This window comes from Neophocaena asiaeorientalis, unplaced genomic scaffold (assembly GCF_003031525.2).
Source record: "Neophocaena asiaeorientalis asiaeorientalis breed wild unplaced genomic scaffold, Neophocaena_asiaeorientalis_V1.1 scaffold131, whole genome shotgun sequence".
In the NCBI taxonomy this organism is placed as follows: Eukaryota; Metazoa; Chordata; class Mammalia; order Artiodactyla; family Phocoenidae; genus Neophocaena; species Neophocaena asiaeorientalis.
In genome coordinates this window covers 3,134,727-3,157,051 of record NW_020173201.1, presented here as the reverse complement: position 1 = coordinate 3,157,051, position 22,325 = coordinate 3,134,727, and the positions used below count along the sequence as shown (strand labels likewise).

The following is a 22,325-nucleotide window of genomic DNA, read 5'->3' as shown; positions in this document are numbered from 1 at the left end:
TCTATAAAGTTCCACAATTGAAATACCTATATATTATATATGCCAATCATGTTTTTCTATAGTAGGTATCAGTAGCAACATCTTGGATACTCAGCTGTTAGGCTTGCTTTTGTTTGTATTCCCCACTGAGAACGCCTCTGTATCCCAGGAACACCTTACAGGTACTGTATCTTCATTACTGACAGCACTTGTTATATTGCAATGCACTATTTTACTTTTACTCTCTACCCCCCCCACTCCACTTTTAATAGACTGTCTTACTCATTTCTATATTCTCCATAGCAAAAAATTGCAGGTGAGAAGGAAGGACAAAACATTTTATCAGAGTTTTAGTGGAAAAACAAAATCCTGTTAAGAGCACATGAATTTCCCTACAAAGGATTTAAATTCCACACAGAACAAATGAGCTATAACAACTATTTGCATTAGAAAATAAATTAGAAACATAATACAAGCAATCTCCTATACTCTGATAAACTGAATAAAATCGGTTCTCTCCTCATTTCCAATTCACGCATGGTCTGACTGTTCCAGTACTGATGTATACAAGCAGTGTGTGTCTGCTACAATCAGAATCGTGTTTTACTACGTAATTGTTGGTTATAATCCTGGCATCCTGCATTTTCCCAAATATGGATAGACTAAAATGAAAGCAAATTGATTCATAATAACAACAGTTGAAGACAGTGGGGTGAAACACTGATTTGCAAATGCCTCTTTATGGCTTATTCCTCTTGGGCAGTGCATATTGTTTGGAAATAAACCATCAGCTTTAATCAGTGCCTGCTCATAGCCCTTTCCCTCTTACATTACTGATTAATATCAAAATACATTTTAATGGTGGTGGTATCCCAAGACTAATGATTTGGGACCATTTGATAAGACAGAAGCCAATGTGAATCTCAGGTGAAGGTAGGCTAATCGAAGTGAGATCGTGTATGACTTTTCAACTCCTCAGAATTCTAAAGGTAGAAAGCATTTTTTTTTTTTTAAAAAAAGAACCTTAATATAATCACAGCTTCCAAAGCTTGCTTTTCCATGCTGTGATGGGACATTAGCTAAGCACACAGAACCTGATTTCCTATGGTGTGTCAGGCCATTCTCTTAGGGCTGATGAGGTCTAAGGATAATTACGTGCAACAACCTACTGTGGCAGATAAACTGATTTATCAGTTACATCTCACAGTCTTCTCACAAAAGAATATGTCAGCCTCTCAGTGCTTTACACTGCCGGCTAATCGCCAGACAGATTTCTGCTTGGAGCTCGCTTTTCTCATCAGTCTTGTCAAGAATGCTCTAGAGTCAAGATTTAATTCATCTTAAGGAAATGAATATATTCAAACTAATTAATAATTACTAATATTATTGTTAAATATTATTGATAGTGTGACTATTACATGATATTGGTATCTAATATGCTAATATATTTCATATGTATATTTCAGATCTTAACTGAACCAGATCTTTTAATATTTTCATTTGCTTCTGTCACCTTAAAAGTTTTACCCCCATGGTTGAAAATATCAGCTTCACAGATATTCATATTACAAATTACCTTTCTCATGAAATGTTAACGGACATGTTTCTTCTAGATATTTTTGTACCACAATATAAAGCTTATGCCAGTAAAGGACATGTAGTGTATCAAAAGTGACTTTCGGGTAGCACTGTCAAAAATAATAAACCTGGTGCTTATTAAATGCTGTACATAAAAATACCAAACTATTTACCTAGAAAAAGAACAGAGGGCTTCCCTGGTGGCGCAGTGGTTGAGAGTCCGCCTGACGATGCAGGCGACACGGGTTCGTGCCCCGGTCCGGGAAGATCCCACATGCCGCGGAGCGGCTGGGCCCGTGAGCCATGGCCACTGAGCCTGCGCGTCCGGAGCCTGTGCTCCGCAACGGGAGAGGCCACAGCAGTGAGAGGCCCGCGTACCGCCAAAAAAAAAAAAGAACCGAGATGTTCTGATTGATGATAACTCTTTATAACTAGGAGTTGATTTAGTTCCCAAAGGTAGGTGACTAATTATCAAGGAGTTAGGATAAAATATATAACATTTTCAACTGTAATCTATTTTGTATTATTCAATATGTATAAAATCTGCAGACATTTGAAATCCATCTCATATGTGTCACAAAGCTTGGTCATTTAAAAAAATCTTATCTGCTTGGTTTCTTATTTGTTGTCTTTCACAAAGGTAGAATGGTTAATTTCTTGGGCATCAAGAAATGAAGCCAGCAGTTTCCTCCAAATTATTTTGTTTATTTAATTAGCTGTGTTAATCAAAATTCTGTCTTATTACATTACTAACATTCTTCAGTGATTCTACTGCAAAAGCTTATAGGCCACTTCAGTGTACCCGCCAGCCTTTGATTGCTTTCCTACCTGAGTGGATTTGAAGCAACTTGTACTTGTTTAGGAATCTACTTATGTATTTATCCTCGGACATTCCACAGAAAAAAATACATCTGCAATAACACACTTTCCAGTTCCATCTTAAAGGTTCACCTTAATAATATTCAAAACATGAGCCACATTAAAAATCATATGTTTGAATTAATGTGATGGAAGGGCCTATATAGGGCTAGATTGGTGCCTTAATCTTCAAAAAGTCATATTCTATATCCCAAATGTCACCCTTGGTCACATGTTAAATAATACAGCAATACAAATAAGAAGGACTAAAAAAATTGCCAGACACAAACCTGGCTCTAAGAGAGTAAACACAACCACTGCCTATTAATAGAATATATTTCCTATCTTTAGGTAATCCTTTAGCCAAAATGATCTCATCATTTTACATGTATCAGTCATCAATCAGAGAAAAAGATCCTCATCTATTTTAAGAAACAGAGAAATTACAGTATTGAAATCTCTAGAATCACATATCTCCCCCCATCCCACCACCATTAATTTTGTCAAAGTTTTGTCCTGTAGAAGCTTTAAATGTCTTTGGACAAGGGGCGCCAAATCTGTGGCCTGTGGGCCAATTGAGCCTGCAGATATGTTTTGTTTGACCAGCCAAGGTTCTCAAAACTTTTGAATTTGAATGCATTTAGGTACAGCATATATTCTCCTATTTGTCCACGAGCCCAGCTTTTCCCTGGATCTTATGCTGGGTTTGATTCACACAATTACTTGTCAGTCCTTGTAATACTTGGAGTTTACAACTCCTGCTTTTACTCTGTATAAAAACACAGCTATTAGATTTGATTGAAATGTTTAGTGCTTGTTTTTTAGATACCACATGTCAGTGAAATCATACAGTATTTGTCTTTCTCTGTCTGATTTATTTCATTTAGCATAATACCCTCTAGGTCCAACCATGTTGTCACAAATGGTAAGATTTCATTTGGTTTTTTATCGGTGAGTAATATTCCACTGTATATATATGCCACATCTTCTTTATCCATTCATCTGTACAAGGACACTTAGGTTGCGTTTATATCTCGGCTACTGCAAACAGAAGAAATCTTGAAACCATAAAATCAGCGTGCTTATGTTTCAGTGAGAATAAACTGTCAATAGAATTCTGCTGCTAAATATTTTTCAAACATCATCTACATATTCCTATGTACCAAAAAGAAAGGACCAATATAACCAAAGCAGTTAAAAGTAACTGCCCAACATTTATTCTGTTAATTTATTTTCAGTAGAGTTATTGAAAATGGCATCAAAACTGTATGCTGTAATCTGGGCCTTTAAACTTGGTCTTTGAACCTGATCATAATTAAGGGTACAAATTAACCAAATCAAAATTTGTAAATTAAACAAATAATGTTTCTTCCCCTTAAAGGAAAGTTTACATTGGGTTTATTGACTGAACTCTAAACATTTCTAGCAAACAACAATTTAAATTCAAATCAAGGCCTTTCAAGAAGTGATATCAAAGCATCACTGTGAAGCTGTGAAGATGACCTTGGAACATGTGAATCTGAATCTCTCCTTTTCACACGTGTTCAGACTACTTGTATTCTAGTAATCTGGCACTTGGTTTGCCTAGAGGGAAGACAAAATTTGCTTAACTAGAATGTTTTGTGAGTTGGAAGTGAAATGATTTATAGGATCTTTGGTTGGTGGGGATTTTGTTGTCATTGTTTTCAGATAAACAGGTTTTAGCAATTCCTCCCTAGTTAGTGCCTCTGCTGGGAAGTGCAAACTAGGCAAACTAGTTGAGCCTTGAACAACAATGACCTTGGTTTAAAATGGCCCAAAGCTGCCCCTCCTGAGGAATTAGAGCTGGATTATCCTGGGGAGAAAAGAGGCTTTTCTGCATCTCTTGTCCATTGTCCTTTTTGCCTAGGATGATTCATAAAGAGAAGGAAGATAGATGAGCTGGCCACTGACCCAGCCAGGGTCAGCCAAGGCAGGATTGTGAAAACTCATCTCCTGTGATCACTGTGATGAAGTTGAGCAAATTATCAGGGCTGGAAAATGGTATTTCAACACAAATTCACTCTTCAAAACGAGAAGAAGGAATTGGGGGGTGGGGGAGTGGAGGTTTAACTTTTTTTTTTCACTGAAGCCCTGCCAGAAATGCAGACCTACTTGACATGAAAGATGGGGGCTGCCGCCCCCAGCAAGGAGTGCCCTCTCCAGCTCATCCAGTCCCTCAGTGTGTCTTTTGGGTCTTACCTGCCATACCACTAAAGGCTTTTTTGTTTTGTTGTAATAAGAAAAGGAAGAAAAATTCACTTAAGTTGATATAGACCTGGAATATTATTGTTTAAAATATTTTTACTCTAATACGCATTTTTATTTACACAGTGATCAAATATTTTGAAGTGATGAAATGAGCCTGTAATAGTGGAATTTCAGGCTTCAGCCACAAGACTGGGGTAGGGGAGATATTTGTTTTTGAGGGAGGAAGGTGGTAGCAAGGGCCTTTCAAAGGCTCCAGAACTAACACAGATGTCAGTCATAAGTTCCATGCCCTCTTCTGGAAGGTTGAGTCATGGTTAATACATAAAAAGCTTCTATCGGGCTTCCCTGGTGGCGCAGTGGTTGAGAGTCCGCCTGCCAGTGCAGGGGACATGGGTTCGTGCCCCGGTCTGGGAAGATCCCACATGCCGCGGAGTGGCTGGGCCCGTGAGTCATGGCCGCTGAGCCTGCACGTCCAGAGCCTGTGCTCCGCAATGGGAGAGGCCACAACAGTGAGAGGCCCGCGTACCGCAAAAAAAAAAGCTTCTATCAAGGAGCTACCTAATGCCAGGCCCTTGACAAACATCATCTCCAAGCTGACTAAAATCTGGAGGCAGTAGGAAGAAATATGCTTAGAGAAGTTATCTAGTTTGCCCTCAGTCACATACCTTGTAGGAGGTTGAAGCACCAGTGAATCTAAGTCTGTGCAACTCTCAAGCCCTACTCTTCCCCATCACATCATTCTGCTTTAAGAAGGAGGTAGTGAGGAGACAGAACAGCTTTCACACTAGGGACTGAATGTGAAGAATGTCAGGCATCGTTTCTACTAAGTGATGAAGTTTATCACAGTCTAGAAAAAGTGATTTTTAGGCAATAGTGAAAGATGTATAAAATCAATCTTTTGTCCTTATTTTTTCTTCCTCCAAAGAATCAAGTACTAAACCTGGGCTTTGGTAGAACAGAGAGGGGAAAATGAAATACAAAACTAGAATGAAAACATATTATATGGAATTATAGTAAATCATTTACAAGAAATATATAAAAAAGATTATCTTCTGGAGAGTTCTAGTCAACATCTCATTTAAACAATACTGAGATTTATGTTTCCTGTCATCTTTTCAAAAAAATTAATAATATACAGTTTACATACCATAAAATTTACCCATTTAAAGCATTCGATGCAATGTTTTTTAGTATATTCATAGAGTTCTGCAACCATTATGACAACCTAAATATAGAACACATTCATCACCTCAAAAAGAAACCTTGAACTCATTAGCCTCAGTTCTTACTCTCACTCATCTCTCCATTCAGCCCTAGGCAACCAGTGATCTGCTTTCTATCTCCAAAAAAACAGTGCTGCTATCAACATTTATTTGCAAGTTACTGTGTGCCCATTTGTTTAATTTCCCTTGGGTATATACCTAGAATTGCTCGATCATATGATAACTCTATGTTAATGCTTAGAGGAACTGTCAGACTATTTTCCAAAGTGGCCGCACTGCTTTATATCCCCACCCGCCAACAAATGAGCGTTCCAGTTTCTCCACATCTTTGTCAACACTTGTTAATTTATTTTTATTATAGCCATGAGAGTGTGTGTGAAGTGGAACCTCCCTGTAGTTTTGATTTGCATCTCCTTGATGGCTAATGATGTGCTTGTTAGCTATTTGTATATCTTCTTTGGAGAAATGCCTATTCCATGTAATCTATTTACTATAAATAAAATGTATAAATAAAATGTTTTATGATTTCAGCATTTCTATCGTAGGTAACAGATCGTCAGATGACAGTTTCTAAATCAGGAAGAAAATTAGTTCTTTCGTGATTTGAGAAGTGACCTGAAATAGGAGGGGTCGAGTTACAGTAGTAGAAGTGACAGTTTTCAGTTATGTTCCTACACCCTTTTGGAGAATGTAGGTTAGAATTATCATGGCTTATATCTCTTGGTGGGGTTTAGGACACGTGAGCCCCAAATATGTCACCTTGGCATACTGAATGCTTTAAGCTGAAGGAGTATGAAAAAATGGCAGAAGCAGGAAGGTCACTTTGACCTTCCGCCTTCTCCCCATAAAACCCTCCTGTGAGAGGTGCCTCCCTATACCCCGAGGAAAGGGGCTTCCCTATCTCTGAAGACAAAGAGATGCTGAGAAGAACAAACAGGACTTGCTAAGTTTCCCCCAGTTTGCACTTGACTCATACCCTTCTGACCATCATATTTCTATAGGACTGCCCACTCTTCATCAAACTACTCAGGTCTGTTTCTTTGGGTCTTCATTTCCTTATGAAGAGTCCTGTGTTACGTAAAACGTGCATTAAATCAATTCGGTTATGTTTTTCTCCTGTTAATCTTGGTCAGTTTAATTTTCAGACCCAGCTAGGGACCCTAAGAGAGCTGAGGAAAACTTTGTCCTCTCCTCCAAGGTGAAGACATTAGTTGACTCTGAAGGGAACAGAGGGTGTTTTTCCAGGGAGGCAATGCAGTACTGTAACAGAGAGCATGGTCTCTCCCTGTGTTTAGATTCTGTCTCCAGCAATACTACCTACGTGACCCATTTCTCTTTCTCACTTTCTGTCCACTGAGCTAACTACCTCCTAGCGTGGTTGAGAGAATTGTTTAGCAGCACACTTTGCACCATGCCTACTCTTGATATGTGCTAGATATTGGTATTATCCCTAAAAAAATAAAACTGGGGACACAGAAACCGTAAGAGAAACATGAAAACATGACCCAGCTCTGTTTATTGCTCTGTACGCCCTGAAGAAAAAAAGAGAGAGAGGAATAGAGCATGGGAGGAATTAGCTCGGCTATGAGGACCTCCACTTTAGGAGAAAAAAGAAAGAACTCCCAAGAAAAGTCTACTGCCAGAGAAGGAGACATTTTAAACCAGAGTGATCTGATATGTGATTTTGATGAAAAGCCTGTAAGATCAGGAGAGGGAAAGAAAAATATCACCTCTCTCCTTACCACATTCTTTGTATTTCCTTATATAGTAAAGCCATATTTTGTACAAGAAGAAATCTAATACAACTTTACAAAGGTGAAGGCAATCTTATGTTGAAAAACCTTCTAACAGCTGACTCTGTTTGACCCAAGAGGTTTCAATCTCCCGAAATCTTGTTTTAGACAAACCAATAGAAATGGAATCACGGTTTTATCTCGTGTGAGCTTTTATGGCTTATATATTTCTATTTCCTATAATTTTATCCAGTACAATACAGGAAAGATTTTAGAAAATGTGTTTCTCTTAATCTAAAGCAAACTTTAACAATGCAATAAAAAAAGTTTGAGAAAATATTTGCACTATAGTGTTATATTTAGGGTACATGTATCTTAACTGTTTGTTTTGTAAAGCTCAGCCCTTTCTTCATGCTTTCAAAGATGATACACATTATGCTATACTCTCATTTAAAGCTTTCAGCATAAATGCACCAAAATATTATGATTTAATCAATCCCCATTTAGTATTCTGTGCTTTATACATATCAAGTGTTCCTCAGCCTGACTTAAGAAAATGATCCTACAGAATTATAGACAGGTATTGGAAAAAGCTTTTACAAAATACGGCCAGCTTAAGTAAAGAGTGTTAACGTATACAATTCCTATAAATATGCTTATTTTGCCAAAAATTGGAAACTACCACAATACTGAACTACATTGAAGTTCAAAGTTACAGATCTTTTTTTAGTGGCATGCGACTTGTATTTAGGAACTCTTAGTGAGTATCCTCTTCTTTAACGTTCACTTGGCATTAATTTAGCAAATACATTTTGGTTTCAATAAGCAAATTTATGTCAAAGTATTCACCATGTTTTGAAGCGTATTTACTTATGACTACCATATTTCTTCTCAAAATTTTACTTAAAAAGAGCAAAAGCAAAATGGGTAAATTTCCAGTTTATGAACTTGTTACTATATCATTAAATCTAATATTCTATATCAATGCTTGCAATACGGCAGCCACTAGCTACATGTGGCTACTGAAAACTTAAATTGTGTTTAATGAGACTGAGAAAGCAAATTTGAAATTCTTCAAATTTAAAATTAATTGATTAGTTTCCACATGTGGCTATCAGCTAGCATATTGGGTAGCACAAACTTAGAGGACGTGAGTTACTTTATGGCTAGTTATCATCCTGGGTAATAGTTCAAAAATCACAGATAGATCACCTGACTGGGTATTTCCACTACGAATCTTAAGTGTTAACAGCATCATTAAAACTGCTAGTCAATAATTAGTGCCCATGCACTTAGATCAATAAATACACCACCTCTTGTGCCATAGATTCTCACACAACATGTAGTATTCAGAAGACAAGAAGTAAAAGTATACATAGTTCATTGTATTCACTTATTCTTTCAGGGAGTATTTATCTAACGCTCCCCGTGTGTCAGGCAATGAGGAATCAACACGGTAGAAAAGAACACTGATCCCACTGATCTTACATTTATTCAGCATCTATTTCGTCCCAGGTACTCTGAGCATATGCTTTGCCCTGAGGGAGTTTAGCCTAGAGGGGAGAGCCCCCAAAATAGAGGGCAGTACAGGGCACTATAGCACTGCAATACGATAGCAGCACAATTACAAGAATCTGAAAGCAGTCAGGGAAGTTTTCTTGCAGCAGAACTGAGTTTTGAAGACTGACAGGGGTTAGTGAGGAACCATTCTGGGCAGAGGACTTGTCTGAGCCAAGGTGCTGCAATGAACTAGGCTGGTGCTATCAGAAGACTATACAGCTTGTTTCAGTGAGGAGGAAAATGTGAGGAGTAGCATGAGATAAGGCAGGGTCTAGATCCCCAGTGAATCAGAGATAAGCTAAAGAGTTTGATCTTTGTGCTGAAAGGTATAGGGTGAAACTCAAGGATTTTAGGAAGGAAAATGAAAAGTTCAGACTGACATTTGAGAAAGGTCTCTCTGAAAGAGATCAATCATGAAACAAATCAAAGGAATCCAGGTGGAAAATACTTTGGTGGCTGGAAGTAACCTGCCAGCAAGCTCTTTATGGGATTTTTTTAAAAAAATGGCTTTGTTTTTACGAGAGTGAGACATTTAGCAACGTTAGCCATCAAGAACCCAGTCCAAAGCCATTAAGAAAAAGAGAGTAAATGAATAGGTTGCTTCTTAGGCACTATGCTTGAAAAACAAGTCCTTTTGCAGAGACTACTGGCTTGGAACTGCATGTAAAGTGTAGTAATTGACTTAACAATATAGATTTTATATAATATTTCAGCAGATATATAGCAATAAGAGAAGAAAGACACTTGCAGGAATAAAAAACAAATAAGATCTAAATGTCAGAAACCTCATCTTCACCACTGGATTCTCAGTATCTAGAGTAATACCTGGCATGGTACCATGTGTTCAATAAATATTTATTAATATTCATAAATATCAATAAATGAGTACATCATGAAATTCATGCAGAAGAATTAGGAGATCAGTAAATCACCACAGTAGCCCCATGAGTTTATATGAGTACATTACATCCCAAAGGCAATGACTGACGCTCATGCTGTGGCCCCTGTTGCTACTTGTGCAAAGTCCCCTCTTTTCTTATGCAAAGTCACCTCTTCCTATAAAACAATGCAATCTGAATAACTAACCCCTTATCACTTGAGGTGAAGATAAGCCGTGCACAGTCAGGCTCTATCTAGAGGAGTGATTCTCACACCAGACGCATATCAGAATCTCCTGGAAGTTTCTGAAAGACACAATTCCTGGTTCCCATTCCTAAAGATTCAGATTCAAGTAGATCTAGGGTGGTGTTTGTATGGGCAGGCCACTCAAGACGGCTGTTCTCTTGCTCTCTGTATATCTCCTGCCTCACCAGTGCCTGCTTCACCTACACCCTAAGCAAAGGACTGCCCTTCCTATGTACTTGCCCCAGGTCCCAGCTGGTGATTGTTCTTAACAAAGGGGCGTTGAGGGGTGTGCCCCTCTGCTGGTTTCCCTGGTAACTAATGAGCCCATCTGCCGCCAATTCCCCTATAACTGGTAACCTCCTCTTCTCCCAGGGAGTGAAGACTGCCACCATGTCCTGTCCGCTAACAGCTGCACGCAGCGGGGTGTTGCTCCAGGACCTTGCTTCAGACGTGTAAGCTCCCCGCTCTGTTAAACTACTGATGTCTCTGTCGCTGACTCCAGGCTCTTTCTTTCGTCTTGAAGCTAGGCAAGCACAGGCCTCGTAGGCCTGCGGGGTGCAAGCCCAACAGTGGTGATGGTGGTGGTAGTGATCTGTGCTAAAGATTTTTATTTAAAAAAATCCTAATCCCAGCCATGTTTGGACATTACAAATATGTGAATGTCCAAATGTATTCTTTTTTAAAATTTTTTGAAATTTTATTTTATTTGTATACAGCAGGTTCTTCTTAGTTATCTGTTTTATACATATTAGTGTATATATGTCAATCCCAATCTCCCAATTCATCCTGTCCAACTGTATTCTGTTCCCTTACACAGAAGGTAAAATTTGCACATAAACTACTTCCTTTGGTCAGAAGCTTCCCAGACCCTCCCTATCAATGGCTTCCCTTGCTGGATGCTTGCAGGGAGCCTCAGAATGTAGAGATAGCTTTGTGAAGCTAGCTGCATAGGTTTTGCCCTTTACATTTGTTAATGAATGTTTTTAAGCTAAGCTTTGAGATCATGCTGAGAAAGCAAGACCTCTTTCTCCCTGAATCCACTCAGCTCTTCATTTTCTAATTAATGTCTTATCAAACTGTTATGACTAAACGTGCTAACAGTGAGAACACAAGACCTCTCCCTGATCTTTAATCCTCTCCTCTTTCTCCTTTACTCATCTCACGGGGAAGAACAAAACCTACGTAGTCCAGGTCCCAGGTCCGATGCTTCAAGATTTGAAAAAAAAAACGAAAAAAAAATCTTATCAGAGCGGTTGACCATGAAACAGAAATATGGGATCTTCTGTGTCCCTTTCTCACCTAGGATTTTGCCCAATTTCTTCTCCTTCCATTTGGCAACTCAGGGCTTTAATAAAGATGCATTGAACAGGCACACGGATATTGAGGTTATCTTTCCAGGCTATCCTCCAAAGCTAGTGCCTCTCTGAGCACAAATAGATGATGAGATCCTGGGATCTGCCCCAGTGACTGGCATTATCTTTGGACATTGTGGCAACTGAGTCTAACGAAAGCCAGGGTGTGGACTACTGGCAGCAGAGAGAAGTACAGTTACTGCCGTAAGAGTATGCTGCTTCCTCAGCATCACTGGTGAAAGTACTTATTAAGGGGCAAAATTCTCACAGTTCTGTTGTGGCAGACTTGCTCCAGTCCAGACCAGATGTTCCTAAAAACCCACTATACCCTTCTTAAAAAAAAAAAAAAAAATCCAAACCTTTACACACTGCATTTATAAAGAAGGGACAGCAGAATCGTATATTCTGTCCCAGAGCTGTTCCATTTTAAAATCCAAAAAATGCACTGAGGGTTTTAACCAACAGGAATACTGGCAAATGTGCATCAAATAAATGTACAAGAAGTTCGTAACAATCCAGCAACCCAGATACGTATGACAGTAAGGTGGATACGTGTGTAACAGGGAAGAGCTAAATCGGACTCCACGTTGGACCTGTTGCTTTGACTTTAACCTTTGCTTTTTGTTGCTTTTGTTATTATAGTCATATATAATGGCCTGCCTCAGGGAACCCTGCCCACCTGTGAATGGCTGCAAGGGAAAAGAAACTACACATCCCCTCGTGGAGACTGGTCATTCCAGACATTTTGCAAGACTGATGGCCCTTTTACTTACTTCCTCACCACCGCTCCCTCTCTATTCTGCCTTTTTTTTTTTTTTTTTGCGGTACGCGGGCCTCTCACTATTGTGGCCTCTCCCGTTGCGGAGCACAGGCTCCGGACGCGCAGGCTCAGTGGCCATGGCTCACAGGCCCAGCCACTCCGTGGCATGTAGGATCTTCCTGGACCGGGGCACGAACCCGTGTCCCCTGCATCGGCAGGCGGACTCTCAACCACTGCGCCACCAGGGAAGCCCTATTCTACCTTTTTACTTTACTTCCTCACCACCTCTCCCTCTCTGATGCTACACAAGAAACTGGCATCCAGACCCAGCTAAGATGGTTTTTCAGAGACACTAGTTTGCCATCTTCTTGGTCTGCCGGCTTTCCGAATAAAGTCTGATTCCTTGCCTCAGCACCTCGTCTCTGATTCATTGCCCTGTCATGTGGCGAGCAGAGCGAGCTTGGACTCGGTAACACATGGTGGTGTATTCATTCAATGCAATACTAGACAGCAACAGAAATAAGAAATACAACCACATGCAACAATATGCATGCCAGGAACATGACCTTGATCCAAAGAAGCCAGGCATAAAAAACTCAGATTGTATAATTCCATTCCAAAAATAGGACAAAGTGGTAAACAACGAGGTCCTACTGTATAGCACAGGGAGCTATTAATATATTCAATATCCTCTGATAAACCATAATGGGAAAGAATATGAAAAAGAATGTATATATAATATCTATCTATCTATAACTGAATCACTTTGCTGTATGGCAGAAACTAACACAACATTGTAAACCAACTGTACTTCAATAAAAAAATCAAACCAAAACAAAATAGGACAAAGCAATCCCTGGAATAAGTCAGGATAATGGCCACTTCTGAGAAGAAAGGAAGAGATAATTATTGGGAGAGGGCACATAGAGGGGCTTTGGGGGTTTAAAATGGTGGGAGTTACACAGGTATATTCACTTGGTGATATTTAACTGAGCTGCACACAGGATTTGTGTGCTTTTCTTCATGCTATATTTTAATAAAAACTTTAAAATTCCTCTGAGGCTCATCTATTTCGGGATGATCATTTAATTACATTAGCTTTGAATCAAAGCCAAGAGATAAGAAAAAGAAAATGGACAACTTAGATCAATGAGACACCTGCTACCTGCTATTACTTTAAAATGGATGTTGTCACATAGATCTCCTCAGCCAGTGGTTTCTGACTCCTTTGTGACCATAGGAAACAGCACAACAGTGTCAGTTAGGCAGGGAAAAAAAAAAAATTGGGTACTTAAAATTATAAGTTCATCAAATTCTGTTTTGGCAGATGACACCTTTATAAAGGGAAATGGCATTAGAATCCTCTTCAGAATGAAAGAGTCCCGTTGAGAGTTTCCTCACCTTCTTTGCTTCTCTCGCCTGCTTTTTGACCATTCTCTGCTTAGGTAAACAGTAGAGGGAAAATGAATTGAAGTAGATTTTTCTTTCTTTTAGATCGTTAGTAACTTTTTGCGACTTTGAGTAACATGTAATGGCTTAAATGAGGCTCTACAGTGCTCTTAAATTTTAGATGCAGGGTTGTTTGGTTTCTTTGGTCTGAACCAGTGCTTTCCAACAGAACTTTCTGCAACGATGGAAATGTTCCTCTAGGATGATTATGGTATCCACCAGCCACTAGGCTACTTAGCACTTGAAACGTGGCTAGTGCGACTGGAAACGTGGCTAGTGCGACCGTGGAAATTAAGTTTTTCTTTAACACAATTTTAATTAATTTAAATATAAATTCAAATAGCCATGTGTGCCCAGTTGCTACTCGATTGGCCCATGCATGCCTTGACCATCTGATCCCACATTCTCTCATATCATAAGGTCCATGATGCTTTCTGAAATGATGAAGTGATGCTGAAATGACTGGAGCCAAACAGGGATTAACTGGAAAGATTTCAGAGAAGGCAAAAAAGGTAACTGCAGTTTACTGGCTTGCACAGTTACCAGAAGGAAATGGATTTCTCTGGAAAATCCATTACAGATTTTACAGAGAAAATCCATTTCTCTGGAAAACCGGTCAAAGAACTATAGAATCTCAAAATTATTAGGAGTTAATGGGTCATCAGGAAAAGCAACTTTAAAAATTTTAAATGTATCCTGTTAAAAACAACAGGCCCAAAGTGCATTCATTTATGTTAAACCACGTCACCAAACTGAGACATAGAGTTTCAGCTCTCCCAGCAATGGAAACCAGCCAAGCAGGAATCAAGTAAGGTAATTCCTGCTTGATTCCAAGCAGGAATCAAGTAAGGTAATCTGCCATCCTTACCTGCCATCCCCTAAAGGAGAGCAACCTTGCAATAACCAACTTTTTTTTTTTGCTTTTTTTTTCTTCGTATAACTTCCCTTCTGACTATAAAAGTCTTTTATTTTATACAGCTCTGTTCAATGGGATGCTGCCCTATCTGAGTTGACTTTTGCTCAAGTAAACTTTAAAAAATTTTCATATGCCTCAGTTTCTCTTCTGACAATCCAAATTAGCAAACTTTAAACATATGTATAGAGGAAACAGAAGATAAGGGCTAAAGCAATAGAGTAGCAGACCAGAAAAACTCTGACTTCGATTGGAACTGAGTCGAACCCTGTGTGCACCCGTCCCCCATCCCCCACCCCAAGTACAAAGGCCCCTCCATGCTCCCTGCCTCTAGTTGATAGAAAAGCTGGTCTCCCAGGCCCCCCAGGCCTCCCTGAGTCCCAAAAGAGCAGGCTCAAGCAGCTAATGATTAGGACAATAGACTCACAGACCCAGCATCTGATGCACAGTCCTGAGTTGTTTTATAGCTATTGTAACTGTCACCAGAAGGAAAAAGCTAACTGCATGATGACCAGACTGCCCCCATGACACAAACCGCTCCATCTTGAGCAATACTGAATCTATGGCTAGGCCTTAAGAGAATGGAATTAACGCTACTGCTCATAATAATCTATATCTTTGTGGGCATGAAAATAATTGTAGCTTGTTCTGCCCATATATGTAAACGGGCAAGTACAGCTGTCAGCAGAGAGATGCTACAGACTCATGTAGACATCTTCCACGCTAAGAATACGGCGCCCTACGTCAGCATGAAGTTACAGAAGACGGACCTTTGCCCACGATCCGATGGAAATGGAATGATGTTCTTACATGTGGGAATTTGTAAGAAGCTTCTGGCAGGAAAAAGCTCTTTGCAGGAAAGAGCTCTCTGCATGAGGCCCGTTTTGTCTTGTCACTAACCTTAAACCAGACACCTTCATGCTCTATTCATCTCCGGCCCTAGCACAACTTTCACATCTTTTGATCACACAATACTTTGCCTAACATGTTGGTTCTTTCTGTAGATCAAAGAAGTAGAAATAAAGAAGTCATTAACAGATGACCAGATCTCTTCCCTAGCTACCTCTTCAATAATCTCGCGAATAAACTGTGAGAACAAGATAGCATCTAAAGAAAAATCACAAGAAGTCGACAAGCCTGCACACAAGTCCGCACACAGTGGGGGACGACTCTGACCCCCTACCTCAATGATTAACTGAGATTACCTCCATGTTTCTCTTTAAAAACTTCCATAGCCAAGCAGAATCTTCAGAGGTGGTTTTTGGGGTACGCTGAGTCCACTAACTCCCCAGATTGCTGGCATTCTGACTAAAGCCACCTTTCCTTTCTACCAACATTTGTGAGTATTGATTTTGCAAGCAGCGAGCAGGGGGACCCGATTCCCTAACAGGATTTGGTAAATAACTGGCATCAGCATGCTGGTTACCCTTTGATCTCAACTTAATATATACTTCTGAGTAAGTTGTTGTAATGTCCTCGCCTGGAGGCTGTGGCACACAGACACTGGAAGATAACTTTTTCTTATTTTTTGGACCTGACAGTGTTTGAATCTTTCCCTTGATGGATTACATCTTGACCTGAGCAAAACTTCAATTTTACTTTATTTTATTTGTTATTTGTAGGAATTAGTCTTTCTCAACAAGGTCAGCAAGACATGACTCCATAACTCATTTTACTTATTCCTGCTCTGCCCGTATACATACCGTAGTGTACCAACTCATAAGTGTCTTTTGGTCATCTCCCAAATAGTTTAGAACACAGTGGACTTAATAGAACAGTGACCTTTTAAACCCCTTTTATGATTACTGGGGCAGTGGTATGACTCACAGGCTATCTAATAGTAAGATTGATGTCTCAACTATGTCTGAAAGCTTACAGCTATAAAGTGACCTGAAGAATTTCTTGTAAAACCTTTTCCTCACTGAAAACTACTCTGTCTTCCTCTCATAAAGCGGAAATATACTAGTGTCTTCATTTTAAGACACTGAAACATTTGCTTCACTCATATAAACCTGAAATAAACTAGTGTCAACTCTGGATTAAATATCCTGCTTCTTCAAGTCTAAGATCTCCCTGCCACCTTTTAAATTCACATATTACCATTTATATCCTAGGATATATCTTAGGATCAATATGCAAAAGAAACTTGCTAGCCTCCAAGTAGAGAAGCCAGTTTTGACAGAATTACAATTGCCCAACCGGTTAATCAGATTTTAGCTAAGCTAGAATGTAACTGGTTCATCCACACTGTCTCTTCAATTTAATTACTTATATTGGTAGTAGTACATTTAGTTAAATTTCAACACACATTTGGATCCTAATCATCTTTTAAAATGTCTTCAAGAAGATGACACAGCTTAGAAGTGTTGAGATGTAAACTTATTCCTTATTCAAAAGACTGCTTGTCATTCACCAGGCAGTGGAATTAAAGGCAGGAGAAACTGCCGCATTTCTCAGAAGGTATCATCAAATCTTCAAATTTAAGAGAGGTAGATATAGTGACTTATACATCCTGATGGACCCTCAATCAGATGCCAAACGTCTGTCAAAAACTTCCAGCTCACTTTTAAGAAAGGTTATTTAAATTCTAGTATTGCATTACTTAAGGGAACAAATAACATGACAAATTGAATTTAAAAAGAAAAGAACATAATCTCCTGGTATTCTCTGATGTACGTCTATATTCTAGTCAACACTTAGAGCAACAAAAGGTCAACAGCATAGTCCAAGTCATAAAAATCAGCATACTATAGGGATGCTATAACTAGTTGCTAATGGCCCAAAACATATTAAAATCAATTGGTAGTGTTAAAAACATCTATTTTCAAATTTTGATCATGATAATACAGATGAAAGTGATTTGCGATTGGATAAATAATGCAGATTTCTACTGCTAATGGACCATATATACTGGAAAACCCTACATTCACACATGCATTTTTTTCTTTTAAATCCTTCAAAAACAGAGTGAGATCACAAGATGAGAAAAGAAATCAAAAGAGGTCAAAAACAGAACTGTAAGTCATATCACATTATTCCTTAGATTTAAACACACCAGTAGCTTCCAATATCATTCAGTGTAAAATAAAAAGAATAGTGGTCATCCTTCCCAATCTTGCCCTTCCTGAAACCCCTCAGCACCACAACCACCATACCCATCTTTCTGACTTTATCGCCAACCAATTTCCTCTTTGTCCTTTAAATAGCTCCCATCTCAGGAATTAGCACTAGTATCCATTCACCCAGATATCCACCTAAGAATTCCCTCATTTTCACTGACTGATGACCAAAGGTCATCTTATGATACTGGCCTTTTCTGACCACTCTTTATAAAAATTATTATTATCTTCTTCACTTTATTTATTTATTTTAATAGCACATTTTACCACCTTATATGTTTAGTTTTTAATTTGTTGATATTCCAACAAGATGTGAGCTGGGTGGAGTACAGAGTCCTGTTTAGGGCCTGGCATCAGGCAAGTTCTCAACACATGTTTATTAAACAAAGGAATGAATACAGAGTGGTAAACGTGAAATGGTCTTGGGTTGCTCTGGGTGTTTTCTGTAATACAAGAACCAATACAAGTCTTGGGTTGCAATGGCACCATGGTGATGAGAGACAAAGCCTTGGGTCTGTGCTATGTGGAAGGTGCAAATGAGATTCTTGCATAAATCCTGTACCTACTAAAAAGGTTATACCTCAGTGTAAAGATGAGGTAGAATAATCCACCAGCCTGTGAAGGGGGTCAACAAAGTAACTGACTGATTAGGTCTTGACTCAGGATATGGAATAAAGAAAGATGAGAGGGCTTCCCTGGTGACGCAGTGGTTGAGAATCCGCCTGCCAACGCAGGGGACACGGGTTTGAGCCCTGGGCCAGGAAGATCCCACATGCCGTGGAGCAGCTAAGCCCGTGTGCCACAACTACTGAGCCTGCACTCTAGAGCCCATGAGCCACAACTGCTGAGCCCACATGCCACAACAACTGAAGCCCAAGCACTCTAGAGCCCGCGAGCCGCAACTACTGAGCCCATGTGCTGCAACTACTGAAGCCCGCGCGCTGGGAGCATGGCCCATGCTCCACAACGAGAAGCCACAGCAATGAGAAGCCTGTGCGCTGCAGTGAAGAGTAGCCCCAACTCGCTGCAACTAGAGAAAGCACGCTTGCAAGCAATGAAGACCCAATGCAGCCAAAAATAAAAAAATAAAATACATAAATTTAAGAAAGAAGAGAAAACCTTCTTAAGAAACTGTAACTAAGCACTGTCCTCTAATTGGTCAGCTGTTTTAATGTTTACTACCTGTGTGATGCAGAAAACCTTGAGGCAAGATATCTCAGGTAAGTAGTGGACTGGGTTATACAAACAAACTCCCTCTTCAGAAAGGCATGTAAAATCTAGGTCAATTGTGATTTCACAGATTAAGTTCAGCCAAATGTGATCTCTCATGAAGGAGAGTCAGAAAATCAAATAATAATTAGGTACCAAGGACTTCAGCTATTGAACTTATAAGACACGGATCTTAAAATAACAATGTTTATAATGTTTACAGAAATAAAAGAAGTAAATCAAAGCCTGGTGAAAATATACAATATAAAAAATAGAAAATATAAAAAACTGCCAAAGAGATTTGAAGAAATATCAAAAAATTCTAGAAATAAAAAGTACAATAATTAAAATTATAAACTGAATGGATGGTTTAAAAAGCAGCTTAAATATGAGAGAGAACGTAGGAGACATGTAAGATTAGAGTGAGAAGGTCTAAAATACATTAAACTAGTGTTCCAAGAAGACAGCACTGAGAGACTAAAGAGAGAACTTACTCTAATTGCTAAAGGCTAAGAATTTCCAGAACTGGTAAGACAGGAATAACAAAAATTTTTCAAATGGGATCAATATAAGGAAATCCACACATAAAAATATATATCTTAGTGAGAATCCAAGAAAACAGACAGTTTTAAAGTAGCCACAAGGAAAAAGTTACAACAGTATACTAGGTTAAATATTACCACCCCCGCCAATATTCATGTCCTTCCTGGAACGTCAGAATGTGACCTTTTCTTGGAAATAGGATCTTTGCAGCCACAATTAGTTAAGATGATATCATACTAGAGTAGAGTAGGCCCTAAATTCAATTTTACTGATGTCCTTATAAATGAGAAGAGAAAGAAACAGAAATATAAAAAGGGCAGATGGCCATGAGACTGTGGAGGCAAAGACTGGAGTGATGGGTTTACAAGTCAAGGAATGCCAAGGATTGCTGGCAACTACCAGAAACTAGGAGAGAGGCATGGAATAGGTCCTCTCCTAGAGACTTCAGAGGGAACGTGGCCCTGCCAATACCTCGACCTTGGACTTCTAGACTCCAGAACTGTGAGAGAATATATTTCTGTTATTTTAAGCCACCCAATTTGTGATAATTTGCTCTGGCAGCTCTATGAATCTAATACAACCACCTACAAAATAACTGCAATTAGACTGCCATCCTAACAGTAACTATAGAGCTGGATGCCAGCGTCATCTTCATGTGCTAAATGAAATGGGCAATTGACCTAGAATTGTGTACCTGGCTTCTTTATTTAAGAATAAAAACAAAATAAATACATTTGTAGATTACAAAGCACAATATAGCATGAGCAGACTCCCACAAATTCAACTTCTAAAAATCCGCTTCAGGAAGAAGGTAAATTATCCTATAAAAAATCTCTGAGGTACAAGATAGAATGGTGAACAAATAAACAGGTTAATATGTAGGGAATCTAATGGTGTAGAACAACAGAAATAGCACTAACTTGAGGGTAAAAAAATAAGATAGAACAAAAATTCATGGACATTATCAGAGTTTAAACTGTTTAGTTTTATTCAGGAGTAGGGTAGAAATATTGATTGCTGGACTTCTGTTGATTTTAAAATGCATGTTACATTTTTAATATTAATTATTTAAAAAATAGTAATAGAGTTATAAGGGATGAAACAGTTGAAAGAAATAATGGAATATTAACAATAAAAATAGGTATGAAATGAACATAACTAGAGAAAAAGCAGGGCCAATATAAAGTTGAAAATAATACTGTAGAAATACTTCTAAATACACTGGTAACCACAGTAAGTATAAATGGATCAAACATACCAGTTAGAAGACAGATGGTCATAGTGAATTTAATAATATACCATACGATATTTCAAGTGATATACCTACAGTTCAAAGATGCATTAGCATTGAAAATAAGTAAGGTAAAATATATGCCAAGCAAATAATAATCATATACATAGATTTGTCAATATCAAAACATGGACTTGAAAAGAAAAAAGGAATAAAAGGGATGAACAGTGACTTCATAATGATAAAAGGGACAATTAATAAGATACAGTAATACTAAATTTGTTCGTATCAAATAATACAGCCTAAAAATAAGTAAAGCAAAAATCAAAACAATGATGCACAGAACTACCTCTAAACAATAGATTTTAAAATTATTCTTCAAAAACTGAAAGACTCAAGAAACAAAAATATTTATAAGGATATAAAACTTTAAATAAGGTGATTAATAAACTTTAATATCATAGAACACTGCTCAGAAATTAGAGAATACTTACGTTCTTTTAAAGCATGCATGCAAAATTTATGAAAACTGACAAATTCTAGGCTACAAATCAAGTCTCAATGAATTATGAAAAAATGATATCAGCCATATTTTCTGACCACTATTTAATTGAAGATAAGTAACAAAAATTAACTGAAAAAAGGAAACATATATTTGGAAAATAAGTTATATAACCCCTGGATCAATGAACTGAGTTTCCAAATTGATAAGTTAAAAATAGACAAATTAGATGCTGCTGTTAGATAGCAATTTCAAAATGCACATTAATGGTGCTAATTAACTGTTTCTAATTAACTGTTTCCCCCTAAAATTCGTTATTAAATCCATATGAGGAATTAATATTTACGTTTTTAATTTCAGTGGGAAAAAAAAGAGTACATAGAACACAATTTAAGTTTTATTTGAAAAAAAACTGGGGTAGTGAATTACTGTATCAATATATAGTTGAGATTAAGTAAATATATATTTTTAGGTAAACCATGAAAAATGACACCTCCCAATAAACAATATAATTTTGAAGATAAATGACATGATGCATATGTAAGCACTTCCTACTAAAGCTGCCTTCAATTGTTTTTGGAACAAAACAAGATAAATATAAAATAGATACCACAACTAACAGATCTACACAGATATCTTTATTTAAACATAATTTTGCCCAGTAATTTTAGTATCTATTGCTGATTCTAATCGGCAACAATTACTGTGGTTTGCCAAACTGTAATTTTTTTACTTCCACCCTTACTTTTATATTTATTAATTGGAGAAATGGTTGATTCAGTGCTGGTGCAGAGAGAGTACAAGATGAGCCTGAGATCTCTCCTACCACTAGGCCAGGGAAGTCCAACTCACAGGTCATTTGTATGGAGCCAGAATAATACTTTCTATGCTTACGAAAATATATATACCTAGGGGCTTCCCTGGTGGCGCAGTGGTTAAGAATCCGCCTGCCAATGCAGGGG

At 38.3% G+C, this 22,325-nt stretch overlaps 1 protein-coding gene across 2 annotated transcripts in view; it reads right to left on the bottom strand.

Moving 5' to 3' along the window:
* PRKG1 (protein kinase cGMP-dependent 1) overlaps positions 1 to 22,325 on the bottom strand; it is a 1,182,852-nt gene that overhangs the window by 519,454 nt on the left and 641,073 nt on the right. The gene's annotated exons all lie outside the window — the stretch shown is intronic.